General features: G+C 48.3%; 1 pseudogene; it reads left to right on the top strand.

Annotated features, from left to right (window-relative positions):
- Window positions 1–9,258: 9,258 nt before the first annotated feature.
- LOC118635403 lies at window positions 9,259–10,927 on the top strand (annotated as a pseudogene).
- Window positions 10,928–14,142: the final 3,215 nt, after the last annotated feature.

Raw genomic sequence — 14,142 nt, 5'->3', positions numbered from 1 at the left:
CAAATTTACAGGGCAATCTATACATTCACTGTAACAACAAAGGGCTTCTTATGGGCTTAAGTATTTGCAATCCTATCTGCCTTGCTGCCAATGCAAATAGGGACCATAGTGCCATAGGTGGCAAGAGTACCCATCTCTTAGACCGTTATCTAACTAATCTTATTAGTCCCTAAATTACCTTCTTTTCTCACCTAACCACTCGATTACCTCTTTCCAGGCACCATATGATTACAAAATTGTGTTATAGCTATAAGTCTAGGCACAGAATCCCAGCCCTGGAAGGGGGTTGTGACCTTTGTTTCTCTCTAGATTCTCTCTCTCTCTTTTTTAATCCTCACCCAAGGATATTTTTCCATTTTTGTTCAGATAGAGTGGGAGGGAGAGAGAGAAAGAGAGGGCAAGAGAGAGAGAGACATCTACTGGTTGCCTCCCGCACGACCCCAACCAGGGCCGGGGACAAACCGCAACCGAGGTATGCGCCCTTGACTGGAATTGAACCCATGACTCATTGGTCTGCGGTCTGACACTCTAACCACTGAGCAAAACTAGCCAGGGCTCTTTCCAGATTCTCAATAAGCCTTAGAATAAAAAGCTAATATTTTGGGAGGAAACCTAAAAGACTTGACTGTTGCAGTAAATCATATATGGACAACCTTTGTGCCTGGAGCTGCTGCTGTGGAAGCCACTCAAGGTTTGTCAGAACTCCCCCAGTACAGGCTCTGCCTCAGGAAATAACGGTGATTTGTTGAAAACCTTACTGAAATCACCAACACCATAACCAAAGGACTCCAGGAACTCCAGTGAGTGGTCCTTTAAAATTGTCTGGCATTGGACATGATTCTGGTTTCTCAAGGGGCATCTGTGCAGTAGTCTGGTGTGACTGTTGTTCCTCAAAACATCTCTGATGTCCATGCTATCACCAAAAATATTCAGACAATCTGAGAAATTTTTCTATCAGATTTCCCCTGCTATCTTCACTCAACCATCAAGATGCTTCAGGTCCAATGTCTAAGAATCATCTTGACTCACTCCTTCTAGGATGCAAATCTTGGTATTATTTCCTATTCAACCTTTAATAACTATTTTGTAATGTTTTTCTAAGTAAAGCTCATTAAATACTAAAGACTCCCAACAGCTGTCATTCCAACAGCACTCTCAACTGATAATGCAACTAGCTATTCACAGCTAACAAGAACATGAAGGTCAGTTTACCCCTGAAAACTATTTGGAACAACTTCAACCTCATGGTTACTCTTATCCCATTCCTAATATTGTTTAAGGACACATTTTTGTCCGTCGTAACAGGAGGGACTGACCAAATGTTCACAATTACCCATTTCTTACTTTCTACCTTGTCTTCACCAAACTTCAGGGAAGTTTCTCTCCTTACAGGCCCCTGAACTCTGCTTGTGCCCAAGCCGGAATAAGCACAAAGATGCAGAACATCTGCTTCGTCAGCTTATTTTGAGAACCAGCTGACCATAGACAGAAACTTTTCCTGTCAGGCCTGTCGGTCATTTTTTCTTGCTTTTCCAGAATCTTTCCTTTAAAGATTCTGCTCATCTTGCCCTATAAAAGAAAAGCCTTTTTCTGTTTGATTTTGATAAGCTTGCAGATTTCTGAGATCAAAGCATTCTTCCTCTCAAATTAAAGTCTCTGCCTACGTCCAGATTTATTTTTGTTTGACATAACCAAGGTTTTCACTGGAATGTCATATTTGATAATGATGTTCATAGAACCATATGTGACCAGATATGTATTTATTTATTTATTTTATCCTCACCTGAGGACATTTTTGCATTTATCTTCAGATAGAGCGGGAGGGGGGGTAGAGAGATACATCGATGTGAGAGAGACACATCGAGTGGTTTGCCACCCACATGACCCCAACCAGGGCTGGGAACAATCTGCAACCGAGGTACGTGCCCTTAGCAGGAACGGAACTCGGGACTCTCTGGACCGCAGGCCGACGCTCTAACCGCTGAGCCAAACCGGCCAGGGCGGTACTTTTAATGAGTTAAGATTGACTTTATGAAGCCAGTGCTTACTTACAAAGCCCTCTTGGAAAAAACAGCCTGATAACTGACTTACACTGTTCCCAGCTTTACAAGTGGGTAAGAAATGTCATTTCTTGGAAGGCCCAGGAACGTTAGGATATTTGGGGGACCTCAAGAGGAGAGAACTCATCCAAATCTATAGGTATAGAAGCAAAATGTGGAGGTGATTCTTGGCTTAACTTCCTAACATTGAGAGGCTTTTAAATGTGCATTCTGAGAATCCTTATAAAATATTCCAGCTAAGCAAACTTTAAAACACCTGTCTGACTCAACACTATGAATATAGTTAATGCCACTGGATCATACACTTAAAAATGTCAAAATGCCATTGTCAAAATGGCAACTTTTATGTTATATATATTTTACAATAATTAAAAAAAATTAATAATATAATATACCAAAAACTCATTTAATTGTATACTTTAGATGGGTTAATTGTATGGCATGTGAATTTATATCTCAATAAGCTGTTTTTTAAAGCCCTATATTACCATTTTTTGCAGCACCTATATAAATATTCAGGCCAAATATCATGAGATCTGACTTATTTTATGATCAAGAATTAACCTTTGATTGAAAGGAGGGCTACTGTACAAAGAAATTTAATGGTTCAATAGAAAGCTATAGCACACTATTGTACTTTGTCAGATTCTGTTCCTGTTTATTGTCATCCAGTGATTTTGCACCTCTTTGTAAACTGTAAATAACTTATGGTTTTCTTACCTACCTGTGAATTGGCCTAAATCCTGTCACCTTGCACAAATTGTCAACCCTTACCAAATTTTCAATTCTTCCAGTTTCCTTCAAGATCTGGTTACAACCCTCGAAAATAATGTTTCCAATCCCCATCCCCCCTTATCTCACCTGGCATCACTGAGACCTAAAACCTGACTGCCCAGATCCTTATTTGGACTCTAGGTTGCCTTGAAGCTGCCTTCTTCCCCTGCCCCCCGCCCTGCCCAAAATCTGAAGCATTGCAAGGTAAACCTGAAGACATGATATAAATATAAAGACTTCATACCAGAATGGGGCCTATGTGTGCTGGATTTCTCTCTGGCCAAGCCACTGTCTGGGTCACTAGGGAAATCTGGCAAAATGCTCAGATCATGCATATCTTTTATGAGAGGTAACCAAGACTGGACAATATCACAAAGAGAAAAAAGAAGCTTCACAATGCTACATGATTGAAAGATTTTCATCCACTGTCTTCTTAGATTTTAATACAAACACTTGCATTACTATTTCTCTCTTCCATTATAGGCATTCCTTTTTTAAGGTGCATCTGTAGGACCCTAAAACCCCTGAAATTCATTACTACCTCTCAGCAGATGGTTCAAATGATTTTGCAAGAATAACATCAAAACTCGTCAGGAGACTTTTTTTTAACCCTGCTTTATTTACCCCATTCAGGAGATCTATAAGTGTTTGAATTGTTCAGTGATGATACATATCATTCATCTCAAACAAAAGTGGGGACTAAATTTTTTAAATTTTACCTGAGCCCTGTGATTCTGGAAAACAACAAAGATTAAGAAATTCTCCCCACTATGTGTTTTTGGAAAAGGACTCAATTGCAAATAACCTCCCTTCCTCATAGGCCTCAGATAAGACTTAGAGATGCCCGTCTTGTTTATCTATGACAAGGCCAGACACAGACTCTCAAATTGCCATTCTTTGCCTCATAAATTATTTGCTAAATTGTTTTGTACCCACTGATTAATTGGAACCAAAATTCTTGTTAGACAAAGTTTGGTTCAGCTTCTCTCCTTCCCCCAGGCTCCTGAACTTTGGTCCACTCTCAGCCCAGTTAACATATAATAACCCTTCTTTAAAATAAGTTGGCCTCAGGGTGAAACATTCCTTTATCTGCTCACTACCCTTTCATCCCACTTCTCCCTCCTCCAGTTCATTCCAGCCTTGTTTACTTCTTCTTATAAGAAAAAATATATATATTTTTTGAGATCCTGACTGTGTACCAGTCTCATGAATGGAGATACTTAGCTGCAAACCAGGAATAAGAAAACCCAAACCCAGTAGTCATCACTCGCAATATTCAGAGAGATGGATAATGAACTCTGGAAAGTTGCTGCAGGAAAACATACAATTTCCACGACTTTGAGTATCAGCAGAAAGAGAGAAAAATGATGTGAAGATATTAGCTAAAGTGGTAAAGTAAGGACCTACAAAATTGCCCATCCATGAAAGCAATGAGAAAACTGGCAAAAATTGTCCGAATTAACTTTTTCAGAACTGTGAAAATTCAGTGAAATCTTGCTTGTACCAACCCAGGTTACATTTGTTTTTTAGGTTGAATCTCACCCTGGCAAGTTTGGATCAGCGGTTAGAGCGTCAGCCTGTGGTCCAGAGAGACCCGGGTTCGGTTCCCGCTAAGGGCACGTACCTCGGTTGCAGTTTGTCCCCGGCCCTGGTTGGGTCGTGCGGGTGGCAGCCACTGGATGTGTCCCTTTCATGTCGATGTTTCTCTCTCTCTCTCTTCCTCTCTCTCCTTCCCGCTCTATCTGAACAAAAAATGGAAAAATGTCCTCAGGTGAGGATAAATACAAAAACAACAGCAACAACAAACATGATTGAATCTCAACAGCAAAAGTGAGCTTTGTGGTGTTTTAATTTGCCTTAATGTCATCCCCCACACTCCACCTCAGCAGATGCCTTGAAAAATAACAAACCACATTGCTGGTACCAGAGGGAAAAGAATGGAGTTAGAGCTTTTTAAAATCTCAGCCCTGAAGAACAGTCATCATTTGACCTGTCTGGTGCTTTCCTAGAAGACCTCACTCAAAAGGCTTGTCTTTACTGAACTTAGAGGTCACCAGTGCTAAAAATCCTTCTACTGGGTGTCTGTTGAAAACATTTATTTGCAAGTGTTTTAACATAGCTGACTGAAGCAATAGATAACAACTAGGGCAAACAGTTAGATCCACCCAAAAGCTTAAAAGAAAAATTTAAGGAATGAGATGTTAAGAATCCCCCCCCATCCCCCCGCTGAACACCAACCAACTTGGACACCAAATAAATGTCCTATAACTCAAATATATTCTGACACTACCTGAAGCTAGCATCTGACTCCACAGGTTTAAGGGCTCAGTCACACAAGATTGCCTGCATATCAGACACCAGTGGCAGTATTGGGACCTAGGTTACCCACATTTCTATTGCTGTGTCACTTGACTACAAAGTTGGGAGTTCCTACAACCTCTCTTCAGGTTTAATAATTTGCTAGAATGGCTTACAAAACTCAGAGAAACAGTCGACTTACATTTATCGGTTTAGTGTAAAGGATACAAATAAACAGCCAGATGACCACATACATAGGGCAAGTTCCAGAAGGGTCTTAGGTGCAGAACTTCTGTTCCATGGAGTGCCTCCCTCCCAGGATATTGACATATTTGTCAACCCAGAATATTTTTGAACTCCATCATTTGTTGTTGTTTTTTTTAATTAAGATTTACATCACATAGGCATGATTAATTATTAACTCAATATGCAGGCCCTCTCCCGGACCCTGGAGGTTAGGAGGTGGAACTAAAAGTTCCAGGCTTCTAATCAACAATTGGTCTCTCTGGTGACCAGCCCCCCTCTTAAAATTATTCAGGTGTCCTCCAAGAATCACCTTTTTAGAACAAAAGACACCCTTATCACTCGGGAAATTGCAAGAGATTTAGGAGCTCTGTGCCATGAACCAGGGACAAAGTCTACATATCAGAACAAAACATGCTCGTTTTACTCCTATCAGTTAGGAAATTACAAGGGTTGTAGAAGTGCTGTGCTAGGAACCAGGGACAACAACTAAATATACATTTCTTATTACACCACAGATTTCCACAGGAGTTATGGAAAGCTCTGACATATTCCTGGGAATCTAGGAGACTATGTGCATTTGCAGGGCTATATGCATGCTCAAGAAAGACCTTAGAAGTCCCTAGTTCTCACCTCTGTCTGATTGTAAGTTTCTGAGCAAGTGGGAAGTGAAGGTTAAGCTGGCGTTGTAAACAGACTGGTTGAGTGTTGGAGACCATGCACACAGAGCCCTTCATCAAAGACTGGGAGATTTATTGGTTCCAGGCATTGAAGGAAATATCTGTCCAATCATTAGCCAACCACAAAGCTAACCAAACAGATAGTTCAGTGGCACATATAACAAAGAACACAGATTTTACGCAATTAGTTCCAAAAAAATCACTAAACAAACAACTACCACTACAATGAGCAGCAGCAACATTAAACCCTGGTGAGGGGAGAGCTAAAGGAAACCATGTCTAGAGAACTAAAGGAAAGTACAAGGATAATATCTCATCAAATAGAGAATATAATAAATTATCAAAGTTATAAAAAAGAACCAGACAGAAATTCTGGAGTTGGAAAGTACAATAACTAAAGGAAAATTTTCACTAGAGGGATTTAAAAACAGATTTGAGTAGGCAGAAGAAAAATCAGTAAATGAAGATAGTCATATGAGATTATCCAGTTGGATAAACAAAAAGAAAAAAGAATGAAGAAAAATTAACACAGCCTTAGAGACCTGTGGGGTGCTGTCTTGGTCAGTCCTGGCTGCTGTAACAGAATACCATAGATTTAATGGCTTAAACAACAGATATTTCTCACAGTTATGGAGATTTGGAAGTCTAAGGTCAGGGTGCCAGCATGGTCAGGTTCTGGTGAGGATTTTCTTCTTGATTTGCAAATGGCCATCTTCTGGTTGTGGTCTCACATGGGATGGGGGAGGGGAAGAAGAGAGAATGGGAACACAAATGAGTGTGCTGAAGTCTTCTGGTGTTTAGACCCCAGAGTCCTGCTTGACTCTAGCAACTAGAGGGAGCAGCCTGTAATACACATAGGCCAAGAGGCATTTGGAACCAGATACTAACTAAACTGATACTAAAATTGCACCCAAGCCATGATTCAGTTCATATCCTGACTGGATTGAAGTTATATACCTCAGGGAAATTATAGTACCTGAGTGAGGAAAAGATATCCCCTCTTTGGGAGAATATATTTACTTCAGTCCCTGTGGCTCTTTTAGACATAATGCCAGACATAAAATAAAACAAATTTCAAAACATGTGAAATAACAGGAAAATCTGGCCCATGATCAACAGCAGTTGGCACCCTATCACTTCTCTTACATTCTGTTTTCCAAAGAAAGTCACCAGACCAGCCTAGATATCAGAGGTGGGGAAATCAACTCTGGTGATGAGAAAAGTTATGAAGTCATTGCAAAGAGAGTTGTGGAGAATTTGGGACATTAAAAAAATCAGTCTACCAGAAGAGTTCATGAGCAGGCTCCTCACCCACATGTCACATGGAACATCAGATGTATTCTCCCTCTACTGCTCCTGCCCCCACTGTTCATGTTCGTGCCCAGGGAAGCTAGGTTAGAGCAGCTTCTTGCCACTGTCAGTACTGCCTATGCAGCAGTTCTCACGGGTGTGCTGTGGATCCATTCTTGGGAAACTTGTAAAGCTGCTGGACAGGTGGCCAGCCAGTCCTAGACATGGTGGACATTGCTGAATTCCTGAGGCCTCTCTTGACAGAGAGTCACGCATGTCACCTCACTCAATCCTTGTGTTGCTCAGAAAAACAGTTTCAACATCAACCTTTATGACCCCTTTTTCCTCGGGGCTCAGACTTGGGACCACTGAGCTGGCTGCAACAAGCCTACCAATATCCACTGCATTGCTGGCCTCACCAGATCTTTCTATTCCTGTGCCCTTGTGTCCATTACTGAAGGCTTACAGTGTGACCAGTAGAAGGTAAAGCTCCATGACTACCCTGCAAGAAGAGTGCTCTTATTACCCATTGACAGATGCGGGACAGAGATGTGCAGTGGCTTGTGCAAAGCCATCCTGCTGCTAGATGAATCCAGTGTTGCCTGATTCCAAAGCCCACACTTTTTTCAGTGCAATGACTTCCTAAGTGGTGAGGGCTGGCTTTTCACCATAAGATGCTGTGAGGAGGCTCTTGAGTTGGAAACAATGATCTTATGTGTGTTGTTGAGGTTCCTGGCATGGTGACTTTGACCTGTGAAGGTAGAGAGACACTAGGGATGTAGCACACACCTGTCCACTAATACCAATCTTCCAGTCCCCACCCCAAACCATGAGTTTTCTCTTTGCTATCTTTCACTCCTTACCTCCCCACACCCTTACTTGGTCATTTTGTGGCTGGAGGGGCAATGGGTGTGCCTGTTGCTTCTGGAGGCTCCAAGTCTTGTCACATGAAGCCCTTACCAAGCAGACCCCATTGCCAGGACAACACTGAGGCCTTCTCACGTGCTCTCCTGATCCAGTCATTTGCCCTGCACCCAGACGCAGAGATCTTTCTCTTCCGCCTACTGGGGCTTCTGGGAGCCCTGGGAAGCCCACCTGGCCTCAACCCCACGGGAGCCACCTGGGAGACTCTCCCGTGGACTGCGCAGCCCCAGGCCTCCCTTTCCTGACTCTCAGGCTTCAGGGCTTTGCGGTGGCCTCGGGCAGTCGGCTCCGCAGCCCTCAGGCTCCATTTCCCCCGCGGCAGCACTTGCAAGGCGGAGAGAGTCAGCAGGCGGCCAGGGACTTGCCTAGGGCTGGACCCTAGAATTATCGCAGGCCAGCACCCTGGGTAGGGGCCGATCGCTGCGCAGGCAGGAAGGCATTGGGGGCGGAGGGGGTCTCGGTCCCGCGCAGGTGGGGAGGGAAGGTGGGGTACCGGGCTGCAGGGTCTGGGGAGGAGCGGGCTCCTGGCTGCGGAGGGGCAGGTGCTGGTGGGCGGGGAGGGGCTCTGCACTTGGGCGTGGGGGCTGCGGCTGGGGCTGTACAGGTTGCCTGGGGCTGACTGGGGAGCCTGAGCGCCGGGCTCCGCCTGGAGAGGGGAGGGGAGCACTGCCAGGGGCGGGATCTGGGAGGGCAGGGCTCCCCTGGCTGGAGGGAGGGGCTCGCGCTGCTAGGGTCGGATCGGGGCGTCAGCCAAGGCCCAAGAGGGTCTCCTCGCTGCGGAGGTGAGGGGTGCAGTGGGGGATTGTGCGGCAGTGGAGGTTGGGGGCGCCAACTGGCTAGGGAGGCGCTCCAGGCCTCCCCTGGGCAGTGGGGTGGGTTGTGTGGCACCAATGTCCCTCTCCCCCTTCGCACTCCCAGGCGTCCCCAGCAGAGACTGCGACAGTCAGCGCACCCCTTTCAGTTCTCGCCTGCTCCCCCAGATCTGGGTGATGGCACTGATGATGCTGCGGGACTGGTGTGGCTGGATGGGCGTGAAGGCACAGCGCTCCCTGCTCATCCTGGGCATCCCAGAGGACTGTGAGGACCAGGAATTCCAGGAGGCCGTGCAGGCTGCCCTGGGGCCCCTGGGCAGGTACCGAGTGCTGGGCAAGGTCTTTAGAAAGGAGCTTGGATCCAGGGTCGCCTTGGTCGAGTTTGATGACAATACAAACTGAAGTCTGATACCCCGACAAATACCAGGCAAGCAAGACACCTGGACTGTGGTCGTCCTGCCCCAGGCCCCTGATTCCAAGTTACAGAATGGACCCGATATTCCTATGGGGACCCACCCAGAGGCAAGCCGTGGCTGGCAGGGCAGGTGAGGCTGGAGCCCCAGGTGAGAAGGGAGCTGCAAGTGAAGAAGGATATGCAGGTGAGGTGGGAACTACAGATGTGGCAAGAGATGCAGATGTCACAGGATCTGCAGGTGAGGCAGGACCCCAGGTGAGAAGAGAGTTGCAGGTGAGGCAGGAGCTGCAGTTGAGGAAGAAGCCTGGATCCAACAATGGAATCAGGCCCTGAAGCCAGTGCTGGAAAATATGGCCTACCAGGAACTGAGAGCCTTTTCTGGGACAGAAGAGCCAGGCCAGGAGAATGAGTCCTTTGAGAGCTGGCTGGACCATGCCAACGACATGCTGTACCTGTGGCGCCACATATCAGAAAGGGAGAGGAGGAGGAGGCTGGTGGAGAGCTTGAATGGCCCCGCACTTGATCTCGTGAGTGGCCTCCTGAATGAAAACCCGACATCCCTGTGCAGGACTGCCTGGCCCTGCTGGTTCGGGTGCTTACGAATAAGGTCACCCAGATGACCATACAGCTGAAGTTCATGACTTGTGCCCAGCAGCCCCAGGAAACTCTCTTTGCCTGTGACATGCCCGGAAGGCCTGCTGCAGGCAGCCATGGGAAGGGGGCCATCCATCCTGCCATTGCAGACCAGGTACGCAACCAGCAGGTGCTGATGCGGGCCCGCCCCAATGAGAAACTCCAGAACAAGCTGAAGAGGATGCGGCTGGAGAGGAGACCTCCTGGCTTCCTGGGGATGCTTCGGCTCAGTCGGGAGTCGGAGGCATGGGAGGCCACTTCAACTATGAGCCAGCAGTTCCAAGTGCAAGAAGGGGCCTGTGTGGGCACTGGAGACCTGGCTGCTGCCCAGGCCGCCCCAGCCCATGATGTTGCCCAGGCTGCCCCAGCCCATGAAGATGCTGCCCAGGCTGCCCTTTCCAAGGAAGATTGTGCCGAGGCCTCTCTGGCCAATGCAGGGGCCATCGAGGCAGGTCCTGCCACTGCCAGTCCCAAGGAGGCTGCTCCTGAAACCCGTGATGCCACTGGGGCAGACCCTGCCCCCGAGAAGACCACCAAGGCCTCCCCTGCCACTCAGAGAGAAAAAAATGCTCTCGCTCTTGCAGGCCTAGGTCAGGCAGGATCCTCACCTGCCCACGTGGGCAGTGCTTTCGGGGTGGGCCCGGGAGGTCCTGGCAGTGATCCAGAGGGCCTGGCCCAGGAAGGAGGTCAGGAGGTTGAGAAGCCCATGAAGAGGGGCTCAAGTCCATCCCAGAGGAGTCAGAAAGGGAGGACAGGGCTGGGGAGATGAGTCCCCCTGAGCCCTCCTGTGGCATATAGGCTTGGAAGGCCCGGAGGCCTCCTGTTTTCTCAGGCAGCAGAGCCCTGGAGGCAGGGGAAGGCCAGGCCAGAGCAGTCTCCTCACCACATGGGGCACAGGGCCCAGCAAAGGGTCTGCCCAACCCAAAGCAAGACCCTGTGCTCCCCATTACTCCTAAGGGGCCCTGACCACCATCATCAGCCTTTCCAAGCCACCAATATGACCATCTGTAACACCAATGGGATGGGAAGAGGTGCCCCCTCATAGTATCACCACATCCGGCCCCTGCCTACTGGGGCAGCCACCTTGGGAGCACCCCTGAGCAGCCAGTCCCAGCCCAAGAGAGGGGCCCCTGAACACGTCTGCCACCTGCGCTGGACTGGGAGACTTTAGGGGCCATCTCAAGGGTGTCAGTCTCTGGGACCCCCATCCTATATCCCCGGGGGAGCCCCCACTCTGTTTCTCTGTAGGTCTCATGCTGACTCACATGTCAAATAATCACACCCCTCCCCCACCACACACCCATTAGCCGTGGTCCTTGTGCAGAACGGCCAGGTGTGTGTGAACCCCGTGGGTGTCCTGACCTACCTACCGGGGCAGCCGCCTCTCAGCCCCAGCAGGTGCTGTGAGCTGCACAGACAGCCAAGGCTCTGCCAGCTCTCGTCCAGAGCCGTGAGCTCAACCTCTGCTTTCTCGGTGTAGATTTAGGCCAACTGCTGCTTGTTCTTGTGGAGATGTGTGTGTTCTCTGAGCAGTTCCCCACCACGGATACCCCAGCCCAGTTTCAGGAGATGGCGGGAAGGACAGACGAGGGCGCAGCCAGCTCTCACCCAGTGACCCCAAGAAGGAAGAACTGGACCAGGACAGAAGGCAGCTACTGGTGGCTGCACGGGGACAGTGCTCTGATGTGCCCCCTGTTGTTCCTTGTGACTCACTGTCCTTGGCTTGGAGTGACCTCTGCTGTGTTTTCCAGTGTCTGTCTGTCCTGTGCAGGCCGCAGGGCAGGGCCAGGCCCCAGCATGTTGTTCAGAGGGGGAGGGGAGCCCTGCAGTGAGTGGACATCGCCGGTGTCCTTAGTCCTGCAAAGCCGATCGTGGGGCTCTCAGGGAGGGGGACTATGGTGGGAGGACCACAGTGTGAGGGACAGCTGGGGCCCCTCGTCAGGGACCCCTGGAGGAGAGGGTAGTGTGACCTATGGGCTGTAGTGGCCTCCAGAAGCTCCTCTGTGTTGTCATTCCCTTTGTTCTGTGGATTCAGGAAATGTTTCTCTTCAATAAATATCATTGAATGATTTATCAGAGATTTGTCTCTGATCTGTGGGCAATTGAGGGAAGGGTCTGTTGGGGTGATGCTGGGGTCAACAGTAGCCTGGGACTCCCAGTCGGCTTTGAGGGTGTTCGGTTCTTTCTTTCTTTCTTTCTTTTTTTTTTTTTTTTTCTTTATTGATTTTAGAGAGAGGAGGAAAGTGGGAGAGAGAGATGAAAATATCGATGAGAGAGAACATCGATCGGCCGCCTCCTGCATGTCCCCCACTGGGGATCGGGCCCACAACCTGGGCATGTGCCCTGACCAGGAATAAAACTGGTGACCTCTTGGTGCATGGGTTGACGCTCAACCACTGAGTCACACTGGCCAGGCGAGGGTGTTTGGTTCTTAATTGCAAAAGGTGGTCACCACTAAGGGAGCAATGGCTTTGAACCCAATAAAGGAACTGATGGTGCCAGCCAACCGGACTGTGGTGGGTGGGGTCAGTGGCTTGTTTCTCCAGGGTATGCAGGGAAACCTCTGAAAATCAGTGGATAAGACACTGAAAGGCGGGAAAGTGGCACTGGGTAGGATAGAGTTCTGCAAAGCCTAGGTTATCTTTTTAATAGCTCCCCAACTTATTCTCGTGTCTATCCAGTGTCTAGAACTACTGTGCCAGAGCTTTCACAATCTGTGGGCAGCCAGGGCATTCTAGATTGGGAAGGGAAAATGGTGGATGTAGAAAGAACCCACTAGCCTTCCAGGGGTCTGGGCAACTAGGGCAGATGTACCACTGGAGCGTTTGAACCTAGTCCAGTGTGATTCTTTCCTGTGTGCGTCTGCGCGCGCATACCTTTAGCTTGTGAGATCTTATGCCTGGCTTGTGTGCGCCTGCGCACGCCGCCATTTCCCGCAGCCCAGAGTTTGCGTTGCAGTGCCCATAGGGAAATGTGACTGTCCACAAAATGAAATGGGTGCTTGGGTCCAGAGAGGCTTCTGCGGCGCTTCTCTTGCTGCAGTGCCCGCGCCGCTCGCCAGATGGCGCGCAAGGATCACAGATGGACCAGCACGCAGCTCTGGAGCCTCCAAGGCTCCTGCTGCCCTTTCTTTGAAGGACTAATAGGCCCAGGTGTCCCACTGGCCTTGGAGTTGAAGCCCCTTCTACCACTGCAGTCCAAGCGCAGGCAGGAAAGGAAGGTAGCAGGCTGCCCGCGAGGAGCCAAAACGGGCTCCTGTGGCCCCATCCTATTTGCCTTGGAGTTGGTTGTCTCTGGACTCTGGTGTTCAGAGCAGTCTGGGGGCAGGGGCTGTGGACATGCGGAGAGATGCTGCAGGGCAGTGGAGCCTTGCTCTTCGTAGCTCTAAAGATTATGGAGCTTTTCCTTGTTCAATAGTAGAAACTGCGTATAAGAGAAATGAAGTGTTGCCCTGGTCACAGGGTTGCTAAAGTATGCTTAAAAAAATTTTTTTTTGTTTACTGATTTTTAGAGAGAGAGAGAGAGAAAGAGAAACATTAATTTTGTTGTTCCACTTATGCATTCATTGCTTGCGTCTTGTATGTGCCCTAATCGATGTGTGTGTGTGTGTGTGTGTGTGTGTGTGTACACGCACAACCTTGGTGTAACCTGAAACCTTGGTGTATGGGGTTGACGCTCTAAGCAACTGAGCTACCCCACCAAGGCAAAGCTAAGATTCCCCCCAAGGCAAAGCTAAGCTTTTTAAATTTAATTTAATTTATTTTTTTGGTACGTGCCCCTAGCGGGAACTGAACCCGGGACTCTGGTCCACAGGACGACGCTCCAACCACTGAGCCAAACCGGCCAGGGCGGCAAAGCTAAGCTTTTAAAGTTTGGGACCTATGCTCCTTTCATTACACCATACTGCTTCTAGTTTGTGGGTAGTTCCTGCCACTAAGCCCTTGGTGAGCCTGGTGAGCATGTTGCTCTTATAGTTTGTCCAAAGTAAGGGAGGGGTGGGTTAAGACTGGACA

This window comes from Molossus molossus, unplaced genomic scaffold, assembly GCF_014108415.1.
Source record: "Molossus molossus isolate mMolMol1 unplaced genomic scaffold, mMolMol1.p scaffold_m16_p_2, whole genome shotgun sequence".
In the NCBI taxonomy this organism is placed as follows: domain Eukaryota; kingdom Metazoa; phylum Chordata; class Mammalia; order Chiroptera; family Molossidae; genus Molossus; species Molossus molossus.
Note: the sequence above shows the minus strand (reverse complement) of the source record. Positions and strands in the feature narration are given on the sequence as shown.